At 37.8% G+C, this 21,992-nt stretch overlaps 1 long non-coding RNA gene across 1 annotated transcript in view; it reads left to right on the forward strand.

Moving 5' to 3' along the window:
* The first annotated feature begins 11,930 nt into the window (after window positions 1–11,930).
* Window positions 11,931–21,992, forward strand: part of LOC143756987 (uncharacterized) — a 54,170-nt gene continuing 44,108 nt past the window's right edge. Inside the window, exon 1 of the long non-coding RNA XR_013210365.1 lies at window positions 11,931–11,951. This is a non-coding gene — a long non-coding RNA (uncharacterized LOC143756987). The remainder of the gene's footprint in view (window positions 11,952–21,992) is intronic.

Genomic DNA, 21,992 nt, shown 5'->3' on the forward strand with positions numbered 1-21,992 from the left:
GGTGAGCAGAGCTGATGGCCCGCAGTCACATCTGTATTAATTCATTTGTATGCCATTTTTTATACTTTTACGGTTTTATTCCCACCTTGACACGTGTATACACACAGCATCTGACTGCTTTCTACCTCTCTTTCCCACATGCTGCATATTCTGTTGACAGTACCATAAGATCAGAGAAGAGAATTTCAGGGACCGGAGATGTAAGGTGACAGGTATGAAGAAGAAGTGCATGGAGACTTGGTCTTATGTCTGTTGCTATCAAAGGCATCAGCTGGGGGAAATGGTTGAGGTGGAGGGGTGATAACACTGACTCTGTAGCTCTCATATAGTACTCAAGGACATCACACTGGCCTGTTTACACTAGATCCACAACGAATTCATAGAAGTAACAAAAAAAATCACAGACATTTCAGCTGAAGGCCTTTAGATTCACAGCGATAGCCTTGAAAAAAACTTATTGGAAAATAAATCAATTGGAAACAAACTGACAAAATATAACTAAATTGATCAATAACTACAAACCTCAATTAGCTCCAACCAACCAACCAACCAACCAAATTAGCAAAATCAACCAACCGCTTTAAAAGGGTGGTCTGGGGTACGTTTCATGTGAACTCGGGTACGATTCACTGCTGATATGAACGCAATCGAACCAAACTGCGGAAGTGGACCGCTATTGATGACGTATAATGTGGTAGTCAGGACAGTCGTCAATCGATTTGGAACGATTTCAGTATTTTTGCGGCAGACAGACGCAAGCGTGTTTCTGTATCTTGATGTTGAAAACAAAACCAAAGGTTCAAAAAAAGAAGAACAAATGTGAACCGAGCAAGTCTATCCATTTTGACGCCTTTTCAATTAGCAATTACCAAGCAACACTATTATGCCAGCTGCAGCCTGATGATGCAAGCGTACCACGGTTCGGATACAAATAATATAATGTGAACAGAGTCCATCGGGGTCAGGTGGAGGGGGGAGCAATCGAACCTGGCTTCGGAACAGGCAATCGAACCAAGTGTGAAAGCGTCCTTACTTTCTGAACCTGGACTTTACACTTCTGGGAACTTCCTGTGTATGGGTAAAATCTTTATGGGAAAATATGCGTCTTTCAAGTTTATCGATAAACCAATCCTTGGATTGAATTTGAGACATGATAAACTTTAGTGTCAACATCTTGAACCTGTAAGTCAGCAGAGTACAGTTTAAAAGACAAAGGTCGAGAGTAGGACACAACACCTCCCTGTCTTTTTTGGGTACCAAAAAGTACCGGTTGTAAAATCCTGAGTCTGTTGCTCAACGCTTTTCCCAGGAGAGACTCTAATTTCTGTGTGAGCAACAGAACTTGCTCTGTCTTCACTGTAGTGGGGAGCATGCTGCTGAAATGCAGAGGACAACATTTGAATGGAATTCAATAACCACTCTCTATTGTTCGAATAACCCACGGAGAGCCATTGAACAGAAGTTTTCATGCTGCCAAACTCTTTGGAAGAGGAACCAAGTTGAATGAACAATGTGTATGAGTGGAGATGGGGCGAAAACCCTGCCAGGAACTGCCGCTCCCTAAAACACCAGAGGTCCTGGAAGGGAATGGGAGAGATAGGAGGCTTAATGGAAAACTACCACCCTCTCTCTCCCTAGGGTGCACCTGGCATCATGACAACTTCTTTTTATGAGCAGAATTGACCATCATTCAGGTCTGGTTTGCCCCCTGTAGGCAGGGACTAGGTGCGGTGCCCAGACCTCCAATCCTTTATGAGCGGGACTTGGGCAGCCACATTATCCTTCTGTTCCTCCCTCCTGGAGCTGGGCACAGGACGGGAGGTAGAAGGGCCAGTCTGCTGGACCCAGCGAGGGATAAACTGCTGGAATGCCTCTGACCCGGCGAGACCGGGGCATCCAGCAGAAAGGCATTTTTCTCTTTCTTTTATCCCCGATAGGTTGAGCCACAGGTGCCTCTCCATAGCAACCAAACTAGCCATATAATGGCTGATGGCACGGACAGGTCTGTGGCTCTGCGCAGTTTTTAAACGCATCGGGGCTTAAGCCCTCGTCGGTGTCCAGTTCTTTAAGCAAGACAGCTTAGTAGGCCAATAACACCGCCATGGTGTGCAGTGACTAGGGCTTGCAAAGACTAGTCGAGTAGTCGAGAGATCGACTACTTCAACCACTAATCGGCACTGTTGGAAACAATCGACTACTCGTGCGCCCATTAACCTCTATGCCATTAACTATAAATTAATTCAAAATGGCGAACGTCACCAACAGACACCACACATCAGATGTGTGGAAGTATTTCATCAAGGATAACAGAAATATCGTAATTTGCCAACCCTGTAAGGGACCGTTCACATATTGCGCCTAAAAATGCTCTCCTTCTTTCCACAAGCGCTTGCGCTCTCCCATGGCGTCAGTCGTTGCTATCCAACCATGAACTGCGCTCTCAATGATGACGAGGAAGTATCAGCAAAGGATTAATGATTTCAAGCCCTTGCATTAGCTTTACTACTAGATATATTTATGGAGATGAGAAATAAAAACCCGCAGTGAACAGCTATGATCTGTTCGGCCGAGCTTTCGATGTTGTTACAGAAATGCAAGCTTATAGGTTGGTTTTTGTCACATAACCTCTGGCGCACTTGCGGCATTCTGAAAAGTTGAGATGTTTTCATCTCGCCGAGGCATATGCACGCCTGGAAAAACGAGCGCGCCGCACCACATGCGCGTCGCGACCGCGTCGCTTCCATTATGAGCCTCATTTGAAATAACAAACTTGAGCTCGCAAAAGAAGCGATATGTGAAAAAAGCGGACATTGCGTCTGTAATGAAAGGCAAGAACGGCTATTTATTTGGCTTTAGCTACTCAGTTACATGGACATTAAAATATGTAATGTCATAATTATAATGTTTTTAGAGTTTGCTTATGTAATTGTTGCATTATGAATTAATAAACATTTATTGATAAGAACTATTTTATGTCTTTTCATTTACAGTAGCATGAACCACGAGCAGTCAAGTAACTCGAGTATTGTTTTGATAAGAAATCGACTAGCAAAAATCAGTAGTCGTGCAACCCCTAGCAGGGACCCACCTCCCTGACCCGCTGCCTTGTAGTCCTTCCCAAATAGAGAAGATGTAAGTCTGCAGAACCTGAAAGGCAAGGCCTCTTCAATGACAATGCTGATACGGGAGAGAGATACCCCCAAAATGTCTAATTTACCCAAGGCATGGACCTGTGCTCATTAAACTCCACGATAGTCGAGTAATCCAACGTCATGGGTTTGTGAACACGAGTGGAATACGTAAAATACATAAACATTTTTATATTTAATTTAGCATTTGCATTATTTAATATATAATTTGCAAAATAAAAACAAAGAAATCAGAGGTTTAAACAGTTTAAGGACAATTCTTTTTTTTATAATTATAAGCCTCATATAAAAAATTATAAAATATAACAGCTTATATAATATATGATGACCTGAAGTTCACAAATAACATTTTATAAATGTTAACAATCTTTTCATGTGAAATGGCTTCTTTTTAAAAAAAATATTTTGCAGGTACTTGTGTTTTCATGCTATACTCCAAACCCCCATAATGTTTGATTTCTGAACAGTATTGTAAAGATAATAAAACACCAGAACAGTGTTGTAAAGATAATATTGCTTAAATGAATGTGGAAACATGGATAACAGTGTAAAAAGTTCATGCAAGACTAGCTGCCTATCACTTGTTCATGTTTTTGTGTAGTCTTGTGTCCCAGTGCTGGGAACTGAAGGCTGTATTCCAGTAAGGATTGTAGTAATTGACTCTGTGACCAACATCCTCCTCCAGCGAGGCAAGGACTGGAGATTTCCCCCTCTCTGGAGAATTCACATCCATGCCTGAGCATTAATTGGATCTTTTTAATGAGTGTGTGGATCTCTAGGAGCTCAGACACCAAGCTTGTCCCCACTGATGAAGTGGATTTCTGAGAATCTAAGCATTTTTGTCCCAACTTTGCTCCTCCATGGGTTTAAATGATTGGCTGCACTGCTTTAACCACTTCTTGTGAGCGAAAGAGGCTCCGTAGACGACAGGAAGTTAATAACATACCCAACTCAAAAAAACTTTATTGTAAAGTGTTACCAATATTTATAAATATTCGACACTACTGTTGATTTCATTTAGAAGCCTTAGAATTTATGTGTTCTATCCAAAAAATGTATATTTTATGTGCCAGCCGAACAATACCTGGACCGGTGTTTAGGGTACATTTTTGCCTCTCTGTACCATCTGCTGCTTGCCATCTGGGTATCCCATCAATGGGCCACTCATGCCCCTCCCCTTCCTTCATTGGCACACCCACTTTTCCTCCCACCCACAAAGCTCTCTGGTATCACACTGTGGCCAAAAAGGATTAAAGAGCAAAGAGGGAAAACATGGAACTGAATATGAATAATTCATCGCAAGCTATTTGAAATATCACAAATATCATTCTCTTTTTTTAGGAGGCAGGGGGGGTAAACAGTATCAACACAGTTTTAATTAAAAGTTTAGATGTCATAAATTAAACATCAGCTTGTAATATTGCAGACAGGCCACTGCCTAAATGATATTTAAATGTTAAACTGGATTACATACCGTGTGTTCAATGCAACAATGGTTTTGTTGATGGTAGAGCAATTTGCGAGAAAATTGGTGAGAAAATGGCATCCTGCTGAATCAAATAATGTCACTAGCATCCGCTGTGCACGTTGCACATTAGAAAATAATAATAATGGCTTTTGAATGTAGGCTAAAAAGATTGACAGTGATTAGTTGTTTTTGTAGCACAAAAGTCTAAACCGGGAGAGCAAAACATTATTTGAACAAAGGAAAAATTAGATACCCCCCACAGGCAGTAAGTTTTTTTTTTTTTTGCTGAAGCTTATTTCAAAAGGGAGATCCATCCTTGTCATAAAAGTCACAAAAGGTGACAATCCTATATTAGTTTGAACTGTTTTGAGAGGTGAACATAATGAAATTTAAAAAAACTTTTTGTGACTCTTAAAGGGGATTCCTAATGATTAATTTTATTCTTATAGTTGACAGAATATGCTAGCTAAAAGTAATGAGTCCGAGCAGCGAAATGAAAGGCAAACAAGTATAGAATAGGATTTAAAAACTTTTTACTCCATGAGAATATTTCTGCTGACAGTTTTCGCCTAAATGTAGTAACCTTCATGTGTCGCTTCATACTGTTGAAATCTTCTGAAGGAGAACGGCTCATTGTTTTAATTGCTTCAGTGCATGTGCACAGCTGTTCACAGTAATGAATTGTAGCACTCTGTAACAAAAGAGACAGTCTCTTTATTTGGAAATGAAAGGAACAGAGAATGAGTAGGGGAGAGAGAGAGAGAGAGAGAGAGAGAGAGAGAGAGAGAGAGAGAGAGAGAGAGAGAGAGAGAGAGAGAGAGAGAGAGAGAGAGAGAGAGAGAGAGAGAGAGAGAGAGAGAGAGAGAGAGAAAGAGAAAGAGAAAGAGAGAGAGAGAGAAAGAGAAAGAGAAAGAGAAAGAGAAAGAGAAAGAGAAAGAGAAAGAGAAAGAGAGAGAGAGAGAGAGAGAGAGAGAGAGAGATTGGTTGAGTGTTGTAGTGACAGCAATGTTTAGAAAGCAATCAATTTGGAATTAAAGTACACTTAAGTTACAGGACTTCACAATAAAGAGGCCAGACCATTGTGCTCAATAAAAGTGGTACAAATTAAACAACAATCTACTGTTTTCAAGGATAGTAATTATTGATAAACCCATGATAGGGAGGATAACAGTATCTTTAAAGTAAAATCCTGAAAACAAAACAAAAACATTTTTTTTTCCATGAGTGGTTTATGGCCGGGTTTCTTTAAAATTTGCTATTTAAAGTCAGTACTTTCAAACTAGTCTTAAGAAATAGTAGCTAGCTAAAAAAAAAAAAAAAAAAAACATTTTGAGATAACGATCAATGTACAAATGATTATATATTTTAATAAGAGTAATATTTTTCTGGCACAATGACATTGAGAGTTTTTGAAAGAATTTATCTTCCTTGTATCCAGTGTTGGGTAAGTTACTCAAAAAAAGTAATCCATACAAATTAGTAATTACTACTTTAAAATTGTAATTTGATTACATTACTGATTACTGCTTGTAAAAAGTAATCAGATTACTAATTACTTTACTTTGAAGTTACTTTGAAAACCTATTAAAACTACAAGAATACACTACAAAGTGAAACTCAGTTCTTTCCGTAATTTAATATTGCAGAATACAGACATCCCAAGTCTCCTGGAAGTTGCGGGAGTCTCCTGCATGATGATAGCGGCACCCTGATGCCCGCAGATTAGTTCAAATCTTCCGGAATCTAGAGCGAGCGATAAAGAGCGCGCATGCGAGACAGAAGAGAGGGCTGTTTCTCAATATGTTCTTGTGGACTTGTGAAACGTCATCAGTCGCTGCCCAAGTACTGTTCTAATTCAAAGTTCACATCTAGCCAAGTCCAGTTCAAGACCCCTGATGTGTTCCTGATCCGCCCCTTTTACCCAGGATACATCGAGAGGTGACTTTAACTTTGTAGCCTATTAGAGAGCTGACTTATGTTTGACTGAACTGTTTGCTTTATTTCTAATTGTACAGCTTCTTATACCTTTTAGGCTACTTATACTTTTCTACTGGATATTATTGAGCATTAAAACTAGCATTTAACAAAAAGAGACAGGGTTGTGTAATTTTATTTTATATATTTTAAAATATATAGAATATTTTTTATATTTATTTTACTATACATTCTCTTCACTGTATGCACATGTATAATAAAATCTCGGTTAAATGTCAGTTTTAATGATCAAAAATGTTTCATATTTTTAAAATGAAAACAAAAAGAAGCAGGGTTGTGTTTTATATATCGTGTTGTTATAAATATATGCAGTGAAGATAATCAACATATATAATCAACAATATAGCTACATAAAGAGATAACAGGAGTAGCCAGAGCGTGCTGAGTGACGCGATCAAGAACGCCGCGGTTCCCTTTGCAGAATAACCGGACTCGCGTCCTCTCGTCCTCGGGAGTTTGTTCTCCTGAGTCAAACTTGGCAGTCTGAACGACCAAGCACGCAAGTCCGAAGTTTCCGTAGACTACTTCTATTGAGAAACAGTCAGACTGTGCTCCAAACCGTGTAGCGCTGCGTGCGTGTGTGTGTGTGTATGCCTTCGGAAGCGCGTTCTCCTGGAATTCATTAAAGCTCATGCTGACGCAGCCGGCCAAACGTGATTAGAAATGCATTTTACTAAATATTTTTTTCTTAACATTTAACAATACATTTGTAACGCAAGTAACTTAATTTTATTGACATCAGTAACTGTAATCAAATTACATAAATTTAAAATGTAATGACTTACATTACTGCGTTACCACGAAAAGTAATTAGAACACAGTAACAGTTATACCCAAATCTGTTGTATCACAGTTCTGTTAGTTTGGACTTCTTGTGTTTCACCACTTTCTGCCTGAGTTAGTTGTTTATTATCTTTGTCACTCATAATGTTCAGCTGCGCACTCATTATATACCTCTTTATCACATGTACTTAAAGGGATAGTTCACCCAAAAATGAAAATTACCCCATGATTTACTTACCCTCAAGCCATCCTAGGTGTATATGACATTCTTCTTTCAGACAATACAGTCGGAGTTATTTAAAAAATGTCCTGGCTCTTCCAAGCTTTATCATGGCAGTGAATGGCCGTTTATGTTTTGAAGTCCATCAAAGTGCATCCATCCATCATAAAAATGCTCAACGCAGCTCTGGGGGCTTAATAAAGGCCTTCTGAAACGAATTTAAAACTTTATCGACTAAAATAACTAGCTTCCGATGCTTATGTCCGTCTGCGGGAAGCTAGATATTTTAGTCGATAAAGTTTTAAATTCGTTACAGAAGGCCTTTATTAACCCCCCAGAGCTGCTTAGAGCATTTTTATGATGGATGGATGCACTTTGATGTACTTCAAAACATAGACGGCCATTCACTGCCATTATAAAGCTTGGAAGAGCCAAGACATTTTTGTTTATATAACTTCAATTGTATTCGTCTGAAAGATGTCATATACACCTAGATTGGCTTGAGGGTGAGTAAATCATTGGGTAATTTTCATTTTTGGTTGAACTATCCCTTTAAATTCAGTTTGTGTTCATTGTCGGGTATTATCTATGTTACGTGTGTTCATAGCTCTCTCTCTGTTTTGGATTTATGTGTGGATTAACTAAAGATAGACTTTCCTTTATATCATCTTGTTCGTGTTGATCATCTACACAGCATATGTGACACCTTGACAGCAAATACTACAAATGTTTGGGGCCAGTAAAACATGGTCCCCTTAAAGAAATACTTATATAATACTTTTATTCAGCAAGGACGCATTAAATTGTTCAAAAATGAAAAGGGCTCTAGGAGATTTTTTATTAAATAAATACAGCCTTGGTGAGCATTTCCCTTTCAAAAACATTTAATAATCTTACCAACCCCAAACTTGTAACTTGATTAGATCATTTTTATTATACACAATTTACAATTTTTTATACAACAGTCAAAAACAACAGTATCTAAATATTTTCCAAATGCTAAGACTGCTTGAATATGTGAGTTGGTTAATTTACGTGAACAATATGAATGAAGCGATTCACCAGAATGAATCCAGACTTTCCAAAAATTATGACAGAGGACAGTTTAGCAGAAAACAATTGATTATAGTCTTATCTCGCTGGGCTGTGTGCGCAATTAAACAAAAAAAAAAAAAAAGCGATGTAGTAGTGTTTTTCACGCTACATGGCTGGTTGTTAAAAAATTTCTGAAATGAATGATATAGTTCTTCATGAGTCATACTTTAACTCAAGATTATCTGTGCATATTGTGTTAACAATGCGTTGCTACTTCGAACAATGATGGTGCTTTTAGGAGACCACAGTAACCATCTTTCAGTCATGGACAGAAGCACTCTAGATGACCTCTTCCATGAGGCACTGGGGGGGTGAACAAATTACAAGATTAGCTTGGAAGCCCAACAGTAAATCACAAAGAAAATCCTGACATGGAGAATAAAACATTATTTCAGAGAACATATTACCTGTCAATCAGTGCAGGGAGTGGTTGGGAGCCAAAGCTCTGGAAAGGTTTAGATACTGACTGAAAGCCAGAGCAGAGGGAGGGAAGCAAAGTGTTGGCGGCAAACCCTCATAAGCTTGTTTCATACATTTCGCAAAAGGAGTGAGTGAAACATTTGGATATCGCAGATGCACACCTGCACAGCAAAATGAGCGAATGCTCAGAACAGGGGCCTGTGGCTATGAATGACAGAGATGGAAAAAGAAAGAGAGGGGGAGGTACAAGGAACGAGCGTTAGAATGGCTGGTGAAAAGATGAGAGTGAAGAGGAGAAAAAAAAACAAGGGGAAAATGAAAAGAGAATTAAAAGGAATGGAGAACTCAGGTGATAAAGAGACAATTAAAAGACAGAAAAGAGAGAGATACGCTGAGGCACATTAGAGAGACATAAAGGCGCAGAGGGATAGACCGCCAGGGAACTCAGACTCATTTTAACGGAGCCTGTCACATCTCTCATCTCTCAAAGGGAGGCACATTTCCTCAGGCTTGGAAAATGGTGCTGATGGAGAGAAGACTTGGAGAGTTGTTTAGTCAGGTAGAGACCATGAAAATATCTCACAACTTCTCTCTTTCTGAGAGATGCTCCTACCTGAGGTTTTCTGGTTCTGCTGCAATAGACATATCCTGCAGTTTTGTTAGTTTAGTGATATTTTGAGGTTAAGTTCTGATTGAAGCTCATTTCCAGGTATTTATCATTCTAAATGTATAAATGTTGCAAGGAAGAATCTGATCTAAACTTCAGCTATTATTTATTATTATGCTCTAAATACTTTCAATCAGAAAATGAAGCATAATAATTTGTGCTTATAACATAAAACACTTTGCATCATTCAGAAAGATTGGTAAGATTTTTTGATATTTTTGAAAGAAGTCACTTATGCTCAACAATGCTGTATTTATTTGATAAACAATACAGTAAAAATATTAAAATTTTGAAATATTATTTCATACCATGCAATATTGTTGTGTTGTTTTATATTTTTACAATATATTTTTTCTTCAGAATACACAAATCTAAAAATTACAGCATTTATTTTATATAGATTTGTTTTATAACAATGTAAATTTATTTTCTGTCAATTTTAATTAATTAAATGTGTCCTAGCTAAAATAAATAAATAATTTCTTTTAAAAAATCTTACCGAACTCAAACTTTTAAACGGTAGTGTATTTCTTCATATGACCACCTGTTGAATCACATGATTATAAACCGCTTTAGGTGTGTTCGACTTGAAGCTGCGTTGTGCACTGATCGGTGTAAAACATCAAAGTACCGCCAGAGTGATTAGAGAGCAGACAGCTCCGTATACTTTCTGAAATGGTATACCAAACACAAGAGAGTAATATGGACTCAGGTGCGGGAGTTTATTTCAACACAGGTAAAACACAGAATCAAACTCAGACAGATATTTTCAAGTACTTCATCAAACGCTGCATGAGCAATCAAAATTAACATTAAACGCTATCACTAAACAGTGTATAGAATCCCATAGAGTCCAGTATAAATAAATGGCTTCCTTGACGCACTTGCAAACAAAAGGATGATAAGGGAGTTAACTCAAAGTCTATAGATATACAAAGACAGTGCACTTCTATAACTTATGAATGGGAGAAACTACAACGCGCAATATGGCGGAATAAATCCTGCCTTCTAAATTAAAGAGCCAATCGCCAATTGGTTAAGTCATTGCATCACTGCAGCTGCCGTTAGAAGCATCGGTCTCCTAACCTGAGACTCATGCTTAGGACTGCACATGTGCATTGGGTGGTCTAGCCTGAAAAGTAAGATTTTTAAAAGCTATTTGAGCATGAGAAACAACATTTATGGTACAGTTCATGTCAGATTTTGTTGCTGATTTGAAATATGTTATTTAATTGTGAGTTCGTCAAGCAGTTTTTGAGATTTCAGGATTCCCTCATTTAAATAGATAGGACTTTGTCTTGGATGCCCGATAGCTGCGGAGAGGCATCGCAAATACGGCCACTGATTGAACAGACTTTCCTTGAAAAAGACTTTGCACAAAATCTTTTCCCAAGGAAACAGGTAAGTAGACTTCACAACGAGAGGAATATTCACAAGAACACAGTCTAGGAACCATTTACGAGACCAGACAATGACGGAATGAAACGGAAGGTCTTAAGAGCGTGAACAGAGTGCATTGATAATTGTCTTCAGGTGAGTCTAATCAATATTCTGGGGAGTGTGACAGTGTCACTTTAACTGTAAACATTCATAGTAGTACCTTAAGGGTCAAAATTTGAACAGTTTTTTTTCTGACAGTGCATAATTGTGCCATCGAAAACAAAACAAAAGCCGGACGAAAAGCAAAAGCCAAGAAAGTTAAATTAAAAAGCTGATATGAAAACAAGAAATGAAATTGGCTCATTTAGGAGGACTTATAGAGAGTTGGTAAAAGAAAAATGATTTGGTCAGAAAATAGAGGGTCATATTGGAGAGACAAAAAAGGGAGGAGGAGGAATACTTCTTAAAGAGAAGCGAGTGTGGCAGTTCCTAATGCAGCTGTCAGTGCCGGGGTTGGGTTGCGGATACATGCCGTCAATGCCGCTCGGGATTCTACCGCTTTTAAATGAGCCGCAGCCAGGGGGAACGCCAGCCTGTCGCCCCTCAACGGAACCAGCAATGATTCACCGTGCCATTAATCTCACAAGGGAAATCTGCCTGGTTTTGGTACCCCTTGCCCCTCCCATCATAACCTGAGATGTAGTCATAAACGTCTCTCTCCACTGATGGAACTGAGATAGACTGACAGAAGGAGAGGGAGCCCCCAGACTTCCAGTAAGTATTTTCATATTTTACAATGATATAAAAACAGCTCAATAGTTCAGACCTATAGGCTTTAATTCTCTTCATATAGGAGACCTCATGCTCCTCAACTATTTCCACTTTTCCTTCCTCACATTATGAGAGAATATGCTAATGTTGTGATGTCACTCTTAAATCATCTGATCCAATTGAGTACGATCTCTATGCTGCATAACTAAAGCCCAAGGTTGTTGTGGACAAGGCTGAATCAAATCAAGCAGAAACGCACTGAATGCGTCATTCACTGAGCTTTCGTTCCCACCTTACTCGGTTGTACTTTGTTTTATTACTTTCATCTGCTTTTTCATTTTTTTCTGTTTTTATAAACTGCACACACCCTGATTGGCTTATTATATATCTCTTTTTAAAGTTGGAGACTGCTTCTTTGCGTTTAATGAATATACACCTGCGGAGTGAATAGAGTTCCCATAGAAACTGTGAGAATATATATAAAAACATCATCTGTAAAAGACGGCTTTTTGACACTGAATCGACACTTATGCACCCACCCATTCCCACACAGACATACCAATATAAACACACTAAAACACAGATAATAGAGAAAAAAATACCTATGTTGACAAAAGCTACATTAAACCAAAGACTAAAATAAAATTCCTGATAAAAATCAGTTTTATTTTAACACAATATCACAATTTATGTAATTTTATACTTTTAAATAAGTTTGTGTCTTTGCTTTGAATGCATGTTGCCATTTTGGCCCACAGGTTCTCAGCAATAACTTCTAAAATGAAATACTGACAATATATATAAAGAAATATTTAATATTTCATAATATACATTTTCCTCCACTTTATCTAATCCAAATGCCTGAATTATTTTCTTTATAGGTTTGTTGTGTGTCCCCAGTTTCACGTTTACTCCTTTTAATCTTTTATAAAATCCTTTTGTCTAACAAATGTCAGCCTTTATTTACAATATCTTCCAGGAAGTAGCCTCATTTTTTGGGAAAAAACAGGCAAGTATTAGCAATGAAGATATGAAGTAAGATATCAATATTTTAAAAAATAAAAAAATAATCAAAAATAAACTTCAAGATGATACCCTCATGTAAGCTAACTATCAATCCCCTACTGATCAACTTTAGCTATTAATTGAAATATTGTTAGGTTACTGTTAATTCTTGCCATGTAAATAATCAAAAAGTAATGAATACATTTATATTAAGCATATTCCCGAATGCCTGGTAGGCCTATACAATATTTAAGACATAAATCATGAAATTATTCATAACCATTTATTGTTCAAAAGTGACGCATAAAGTTAACAGATGATTAGAAGAGCTGCATACGTTTTAAATACTATAAGCACAGTGGCAGATATCTTATCTGAAAAAGTAAGCACACAAGTGCCCCTAGAAGGTTTGGCACTCGGCCAAGTTCTTTCATTTATTTATCTCGGCCTAATTTAATGACACAGATTTATCGAGGTTGATATTCTGCTAGCTCTTTGGACGGGGTCTAAAAAAATTGGAAGCGTCCTGCACAGCTCCGGTGTCAGGGCTCATCATTTGTTGGGTGTCCATCATGTTTTGCATTAATGAGTTCCATTATGGCTACAGAAAAAGGGACCAAAATGCTCGGCGACAAAAGAGGGATGCTAATTCATAAGTGCGCACAGATGCTGTTTGCAAGCTGTAAATAGTATGTTAACTGGGAGGGGCATTGCAATGTTTGTTTCAATATTTAGCAATGGAACAATGTACCAAATGAAAAAGACTTTAAAGTGTTTGCTTTTACAGTGTGCTCTTACGGGTCTTTAAAATCAAATACAAAATGAAGGCACTTGAACAAAACACGTATGGGTAATGTGTTTTCACTTCCTTATGCTGTCCATTAGGCATTAATGTTTGTGGTAATGAGCGCTGGAGGCAAACCAAGCTCTGTCAAATGGCCTCCTCCTCATCTCCCTCCTGTCATATCCTGCATGGTCTGAGCTGCATTAGAGCCCAGACGTCCTCCTGCGGGCAGTGCCGGGGCCACTCGAGTCCTCGTTGAGGCGGGCCCCGGGATTGGTGGAATGTGGCTGGAGCCTCGGAGAGCTCCCGTTGCTAGAACTCATCATTTGAGGATATGCTGCTATAAGAGGCAGTATGATTCATTAAGCCCGGATCCAAGTACTGAGGGAATGGCATATGAACCTCCAGCACTTTTACCTCTGATATGCCCCCTCCCATGTCCCTTTTCTCATTCTCCAGATGGGCCGCAGCTTTGCTTGCCAACCATTGAGGCACGTCAAGGAAGGGAAAAAGAGAAAGAGACCATTAATGTCACTCAGCCTGGGAGACATGTAGATGCTTGGAACACGGAGCACTTAGATTCTCACTTCCTGACATACGGAGAGAGCTGAAAGCAAGCAAGATTACCAGAATAAAAAGAAATGGGAAAGAAAGAAAGTGCATGAGCAAAAGATGGAGGGTGTGGTGTAAAAGATGAAAAAAGTGAACAAAGAGACAAGGTATGGGGAGAAATGCTTTGTGGAAGCCTATAGCACAAGATTCTTCTATTCTCTCTCTCTTTTCACCATTGTGACTGTGCTAGTTTCCTCTTTGTGCTTAAATCTGCCTGCAGGATTAGACAAGCCCTCTGCTTGGTCTTCAAAGCCAAGCTCAACTCCCCCCCCCCCACACACACACTTTCCTTCTTTCTTTTCTACTTAAGTTCCCTTGCCAAAGATGCTTAGTGGGGCTCTATCTAGTGGTCCTGTCCTACTGTGGAGTTTAACAAATCCTTACAAAAGTCCTCGTTCCAATATAGGAAAGAGGAAGAATGATAAATGGAGCAAAGCACGAGTAATCCTCCCACGAATTGAGACATTCTTACTCATCCTCTGACCACAAAATTGCCATTTGTGCACCGAAGGAAAGAGCCAGGCAAAGACATTTTTAAACTATAGCACTACATGTGGATCGGTTTTCTGGATACTTTGTAGTGCAAGCAACAAGCAATACATATATAAGCAATACATATATATATATATATATATATATATATATATATATATATATATATACATATACACACACACACACACACAAATATATTTTAATAGGTCCCCTCGACCTAATAAAAATGTATTCAGACTTTTAACAGTTTTTTTAGTCAAATCATGAACAGTTTGATAATTTTCTCATAAAATTAAAGCATTTTTGGGTCACTGAGATAAGCAATGGATTTTTTTATGGAGGAAATTTGAAGCATGTTATCAATTTTAAAATTTAGAAAGAGCTTTTAGATCTCTGAGGCGACTTACAAAACATGAGAGTTTGCTTATAAATAAGGTTCAAGATCAGGAATTAATGTCATAATTTTGTTACATGAATGTGTTTTACAGCAGTGTCTGGTCCATAACCAGACATGACCACAATGAAGCCCAGAAGGTCAGCAAAGACTGGACCTACTAGACTAGTGGTTCTCGGACTCTTTAGAGTGGTGTTCCACCCGAGGCATTTAACATCCTTCTGCGTACCCACTCTCTTCTGCAGTCGCACCTTTTTCATTCAGGGCAATATTTGCCTCCTTAAATCGATTTTTTCAGTGCATTTTTCACCTTTATAAATACCTTTATAAAATAATTAAAGCTTTAAATAAAATGTTCAATAGAGACATATGCAATGATGGTGAAAACGTTTAAATATTAATTTAACAGCCAGTAAGTGTGTCACTGTCTTTATGAGTGATTCATCGATTCATTCATTCATTCATTCATTAATTCGTTCACTTAGTAACAAAGCAAGTGGCTGTATTTATGAATGGGTCATTGAACCATTGACTCTCACGATTCGTTCAAAGCTGTACATTCGTTCACAAACACTGATGTGTGCTGCAGTTCTTCTGTGGCTTTCGTTGGAAGTTGGAACTATTATTTTGTTGCAAAAATACTGACAATAATGTGATTGCATTCTTGCTCGTATAATATATGATTAACATTAATACAAGAAGTCACTCAGAGTGTTTCTGTATTGAAGAGAGTTTGAATCTTAAAACGATCTCCATGCGCAGTCTATGTCTATACAGCATTTTTCCTTCCTGCTAGTAAGTGCTAAATCCCCACTTTGCACTTTTACAAAGGTAAATTTTTCGAGAATGGCAGAAATGTATAGCGCGGTTTGCTGGCTTGTGTGGATGCAGTCAGTTTTGAACCTGAAATATTAGGTAATTTGATTGGATGTCATGTATTTACGGCATTTTAAGTGCTAGAAATACTGTACATGCTCAGTTTTAATGTTATTTTAAGGTAGATGAATACATGTACACATGTTCGTGTACCCCGTGTCACCTCACGTACCCCAGTATGAAAACCACTTTACAAGAAAATCCCCTGTGAAGGCCTTGTCGACATGACAGCCATTGGCACAGATCCTCAGCAAAGAGCACAAGAACTAGACAGGTCCTCCACCTCAAAGACCTATGACCAGCTTCGGCTCAATACCGGCGTGATGAATCAGATCTTCAAGCAAGAGGAACTGGATGAATATTTGAATGCTACCTATCCCAATCTGAATTCTGACTTGTGGTGCAGCCTGGATAATAATCACACCGTGTTCATTCGTTGACCAGAGGAGAACTCTGTGTAGGTCCCGAATGTGTGTAGTTCCTTCTCTTCCACCCCTTTTCCTTATATGGTGTCAAGTGTGCGGTCAATTCGCTGCCTATAGAAGAGAGGGCAAGATTTTGAGTGAATAACAGCTACATTTTTCTTTTTCTGTTTTTCACACAAAGCGGTCGAATGGCTTGGAATATAGCACACAAATCAAATGGACTACTGTTATGATACTTTTATGTGGTTTTTGGAGCTTGACAGTTACAATCACCCTCCTCTCATCCCTCATACTTGTGTTTCACGGATGAAAAAGTCATATGGGTTTGGAGCGACATGAGGGTCGGTAAATGACAGGATTTTCATTCCTCTCATATTTCTTTTGCAAAAAAGTCTCTCTTTTTTATTTATTTTGAGATGTTGTACAGGCTTTTTTTATAATTAAATTATTTTTTTGTGTGTAGGCCTGCAGTATGTTTGCAACAAAAAGTTTACAAAAAAAAAAACAGAACAATGTAGCCCTACTGGACAAAAAGTTAATTCAGTTAAATTTGTTTTCCAATAAGGAGCGTAACTTTTCAATCATTCAACAAAACAGTGTAAGCTGAAAGAGTACATTTATTTATAAGTATCTGTCATGTTTTGAGTTTGTTTTTTTTTGCTTCTAGTTTGTTAATTGACCGTTCGCAAAGACCCGCCCCCTTTAGTTACTGTTGCTATGTCCGACAAGCCACGCCGCTCTCACGCAACACACCATGTTCTCACACAGTGAAATATACATCGCGGAACAATGAGGACAATGACAACGGACTGACAACGTGCTGACAGACAGGACAGACCAGCTTACTTTTCATATGAAACAAAGTCTCACCTTTCAAATTTGGTCATTTTTTTAAAAGAAATTTAAACAACAAATACCATTTTGTGGCTCTTTAATGTGTCTGACAGATTGCTGTAGAGCCTCAGTTAAAGCTGCCTGTGAACTGATCAACTGTTCCTTCTAGTTAATTTATAACATCAAATAAACATAAATGAACATAAGAAGGAATGTTGTTTTAACCACGGAAAGACATCAGTACTCTCTGTTTTTCAAGTTCAAATCCTCCAACGTAAATCTACTAACTGTCCTGACTGCTTTGTCAGACAAAAATGGTGGATTCGGCGGATTATCATTGGTCAGATCGCCTGTCAATCAAACTCCCAAATTTCCTGGGTCAATTAGTTCTGTCATCCTCCATTCCCTGCCTGTTTGTTACCATAGTTACAGTTTGATTTGAGATCAGCATGACAGTATCAGAGTAAATTAATACATTTAAATGATGCAACTAGGGGGTGCACAAGTTTTTTCTACAAAACAAACTGGGAACCATTGGTATAAAAAGAGATAAATAAGTATTCATTTTGGTGTATGCAGTCATAAAAGCATGACTTTCTTGGAATTTCTTAATGGATTTATCATGGATTCTGTGGGAAGGAAATTTATGATGTAAATTGACAGTAAAATGCTGTCTGGTTGTGAACAGCATTGATACTATACTTCAAAAATAGACAAGAGTGCCTCTAATTATCCCTCTACGGCTTGTCTTAATTCCTTTACATAGATACGAAATGGTTGTCATAGACTGTATTCCCTCAGCGAGGATACATGTGAATCATATCAAGACACTTTCTTCTAGCTAAATGTTATAGAGCACTCCAGCCCAGCAGTTCATAAATACCTTCTTAGTCTGTCTGACATAAAAACACTGATTATGAAAACACTCAAAAGACCTTCGCTTGCAATCAAAAGATCTTTGAAAGCATGGGGAGGACATCAGAAATGCATGATTTCCTCTTCAGACAGTCATAAGCCTTTCTGGTTCCTAACTGAGGGCCAGAGAAAGATACATTTTGTGGGCTAGGCTGGGAGTACAAGATTCACTACCACACACACTGTTCTGCCATTTACCCTATGGTACAACAGACACAAGACTTTGTTACAAAGACAAACCTCACTTTCAACCATTTAATTGAGACATGCAATTACCAAGAACAACTGAGAGGTCACACCTCCTTTAATGATATAAACCCCTCTTTCATGGATTATGCAAGGTTTAGGTTCAGTAAACTCTGCTTTTAGTTTAGTGGATTTAAATGCTTCCTAATGCAAATATAAAAATACCGTGTTTTATTCCTGGCATTAAAGGATTTCTTTCTCATCGTGAGCCACTTAAGAGCATAAATTGATGCTGTGTGACCAGTGGAATCCTCCTGGCTGACACAGCCCTCACTTCAGAGCACACCTCTGAGATACTTTACTCTTGCTTAGCAAAGACGCTTGTCATTTAGTTTATGCCAGCATAGAGCGATAGAGAGTGTGGAGAGAGGAGATGCCTCCTCTGGTCTTCACTCTGACTGTGCCAAATAAGTGTTGATGTGCAACTGGGTGAAGCAGGGCTGACAGTGCCCCACCGCTAATCCGGAGTTAGCGTTCGGATGGCTTCTCTCCCAGCAGAGGTAAATACCTAGGCGTGAGAAGGAGATAAGAGCAGCAGTAGGTTTTAGCATCTTCTGCTGAAAAAGGTTTTTTCCTAATTATTTCCTTTTTTGGAGAATCGAATGCTGCAACACTCTGAATAAACCCACAGAACCACAGGTACGGTCAGGAAGCACTCACAACACGTAAACAGGCGTACACTCACATCAACGTCAAATTAAAACAAAGCTTTTCTTAGATAAGAACATTCTGCTCAACCTTGGGTAAGTGGACGGTTTTAGTCAATATCTCTTTAATCTGATCCTGCGTGTGTGCATTGTTAATATTTTTCTTGTGATTACTAAAAAATGATTGCACAAATAGACATGCAAAATGGATACCCCCATATTTTAAGAAACAGCTCACTTCCTAAGCTCTTTCTCTAAATATAGTTAAGACTATTTCTATAATGTATCGTATAGATACAATAATATGACCTTTTTAAAAATAAATACACATTTGTATTCAAAACATTCATATGTAGAAGTGTTATTCACTCTTTTGGCAGACACTTTTACCCAAAGCAATTTACAGTGAATTTACAAAGATTTCCCTTAACCCCAAAGTGCTCAGCAGCCGAATTTACAAATCAACCATTTTCAGCACAACCGAATTTACCACACAATGAAAATAAGCCACAGCAAGTACATACATAAATAATAAGCCACAGAAAAGACACAACACAATGGAAATGCCGACATATGATTACTATTAATTATTTAGAAATAATATTTATTTTTATATTTTATATTTATATTTATATATTAAAATTTATATTGAAATGCATATGATATGTAGGTATGCGAGTGAGTGTACACTGTGTACAGAAAGGCACCTTACCATCAGTGTACATGTGTTTTTATACACACAAATCTTAAATCAGAGCCTTGATTTCAGATATATGCTGCATGTTCACAAATGTCAAAAAGTGCGGCAGATTACAAGGTTTCTTTTATGTACTTTATCTTCGTAATTTTAACCCCACACATAGAGGTTACTATTCACCACTTCATTTCCAGGTTCAAAGAAACAGTTAATTCTAGTCTGTTCAATTATAGATATGCCCTGTAGATAAACCATCTTCAAACGTGACTTTAGGGCTCTATTATAACTACAATTTGTCTAAGATACACCCACCTCTTCCTAAACTCACCTAAGAGCTGCTGTGTCGGAGCTGCGGAGCTGTCAGAATGCTTTATATTTTTCTTTTGGGGGCTGTTTGTCAGAAGAGCGTCTCTTGTTATTTGGGAAATGTTTGAAATGAGAGCAGGCTGTAGACACAGATTATAAATGAAAACACTTATTGAACTCTGGATGCAATCCGTCACAAGGCACTGACAGCTAGAAGGAAGCACTGAAATTACGTTTAAATCAAAGAATGTTGCACTGGGACTAAAGTATCAGACTTTTATCTGATCCTAATCTCAGGGTATAAAAATTAATTCACCATCTCTAACAAAGCACAACATTTCTTACTAATTTTCTTAAATAATTCCATACATTTTCAAATTCCTCTACATTCTTCATAGTTTTACAAAAATAAAAAATCAAATTTAATTCTTACTTTTATTAAACACTTAAAAACTTGTACTTCATCTCGACCAACTTCACCATCTATTTTTTCCTTTCTTGTCAGATAAATAGCCGTTTTCGCTTTTCGAATAACAAAGTTAACAAGTGGCCCTTTTTTCCTTTTTTTTTTCCAAAACTTGAAACCAAAAATTAAACCAACCTTTGAAAATATTACTTTAAAATCCACAAGCAAGAAATTAAGCAGCAAAAATACGTTTTTAAGCCAGTCACAATGTACAAAACAGTGAAAAATAGTTTCCCTCCGATTACAAAATGGACATTTGCTATCAATTGCTGAATTAATTATGCTAACAAACGCATTTACAGCAACAATACCATACAGTATCCACTGTAAATCCCCATTTGCTTTGGTCAACGGTGGCTTGTACATACTTCTCCACACAGGTTTACAATCGTTTTCAACACCAAAATGAACAGCCCTTGGCGTTTCAACCCGCACTTTAAATTTTTCCTTGTTTAACATTTAACACACAATTCATACAACTTTTTTCCATTCACAGAGCAAAAATCCAACCTTTCTAATCTTTTAGTCCCAAGCAAATGATGAAAACTTTCCTCTTCAGTAAACTTTGGTGATTGGAAAAATGTAATTTACTTCTGGTACAGATTGTCCACTGTCAAATTTCATAATTAAAAGCTTGTCTTCATCATTCAGAGTTTTCTTAACATTGTCCAAAAAACGATCCACCACTCTCTGTGACCGGAGTCCCAAACATTGTGCCACGCATTCCCGTTATCAAAGTAATTTCCAATAACCTCGAGTAGTTTCATTTTTGCTACTAATATTTTTATCATTGCAGGCATTAATTGTCTAGCAACATCCAGTTTTGCACCTTTAACTAAAGGATCTTCTAGAAGCCAATGAAGAGATGACATAGGCATAGTCCTTGCAGTTCTTACGAATGACAATGCTTTTAGAACACTACAATAGTATAAGGGAATGAGTTTTATGTCTACCGCTTCACAGTTAATCCAAAAAAGGATTTTTATTTAACCCCAAACCTCCTACTTTTTCCAAAATAAAATGTATTCCTGCTTCGCATACATTACTTTGACCATACACATTTTTTTTTAATAAACTGTAATCTAAACACTGTTTTACGGCTTTCTAGATGCAGAAGACCTTGTCCACCATCATCCCTTGTTAGATATAACACACATTGTGGTACCCAATGCATCTTCTTATAAAAACAAAACAAAAAAAAAACAATTAAAGCCTGGATTCTTGACAGAAGACCTGCAGTTTGCTCAAGTACTGCTACACGATGCCATAATGTTGCTGCTACCAAATTGTTAATAATTAAGGAGCATCCTCTATATGACATTAGTGGCAATAGCCACTTCCA

Source organism: Siphateles boraxobius, unplaced genomic scaffold, assembly GCF_051911475.1.
Source record: "Siphateles boraxobius isolate OS27281-9 unplaced genomic scaffold, OSU_SipBor_1 3, whole genome shotgun sequence".
NCBI lineage: Eukaryota > Metazoa > Chordata > Actinopteri > Cypriniformes > Leuciscidae > Siphateles > Siphateles boraxobius.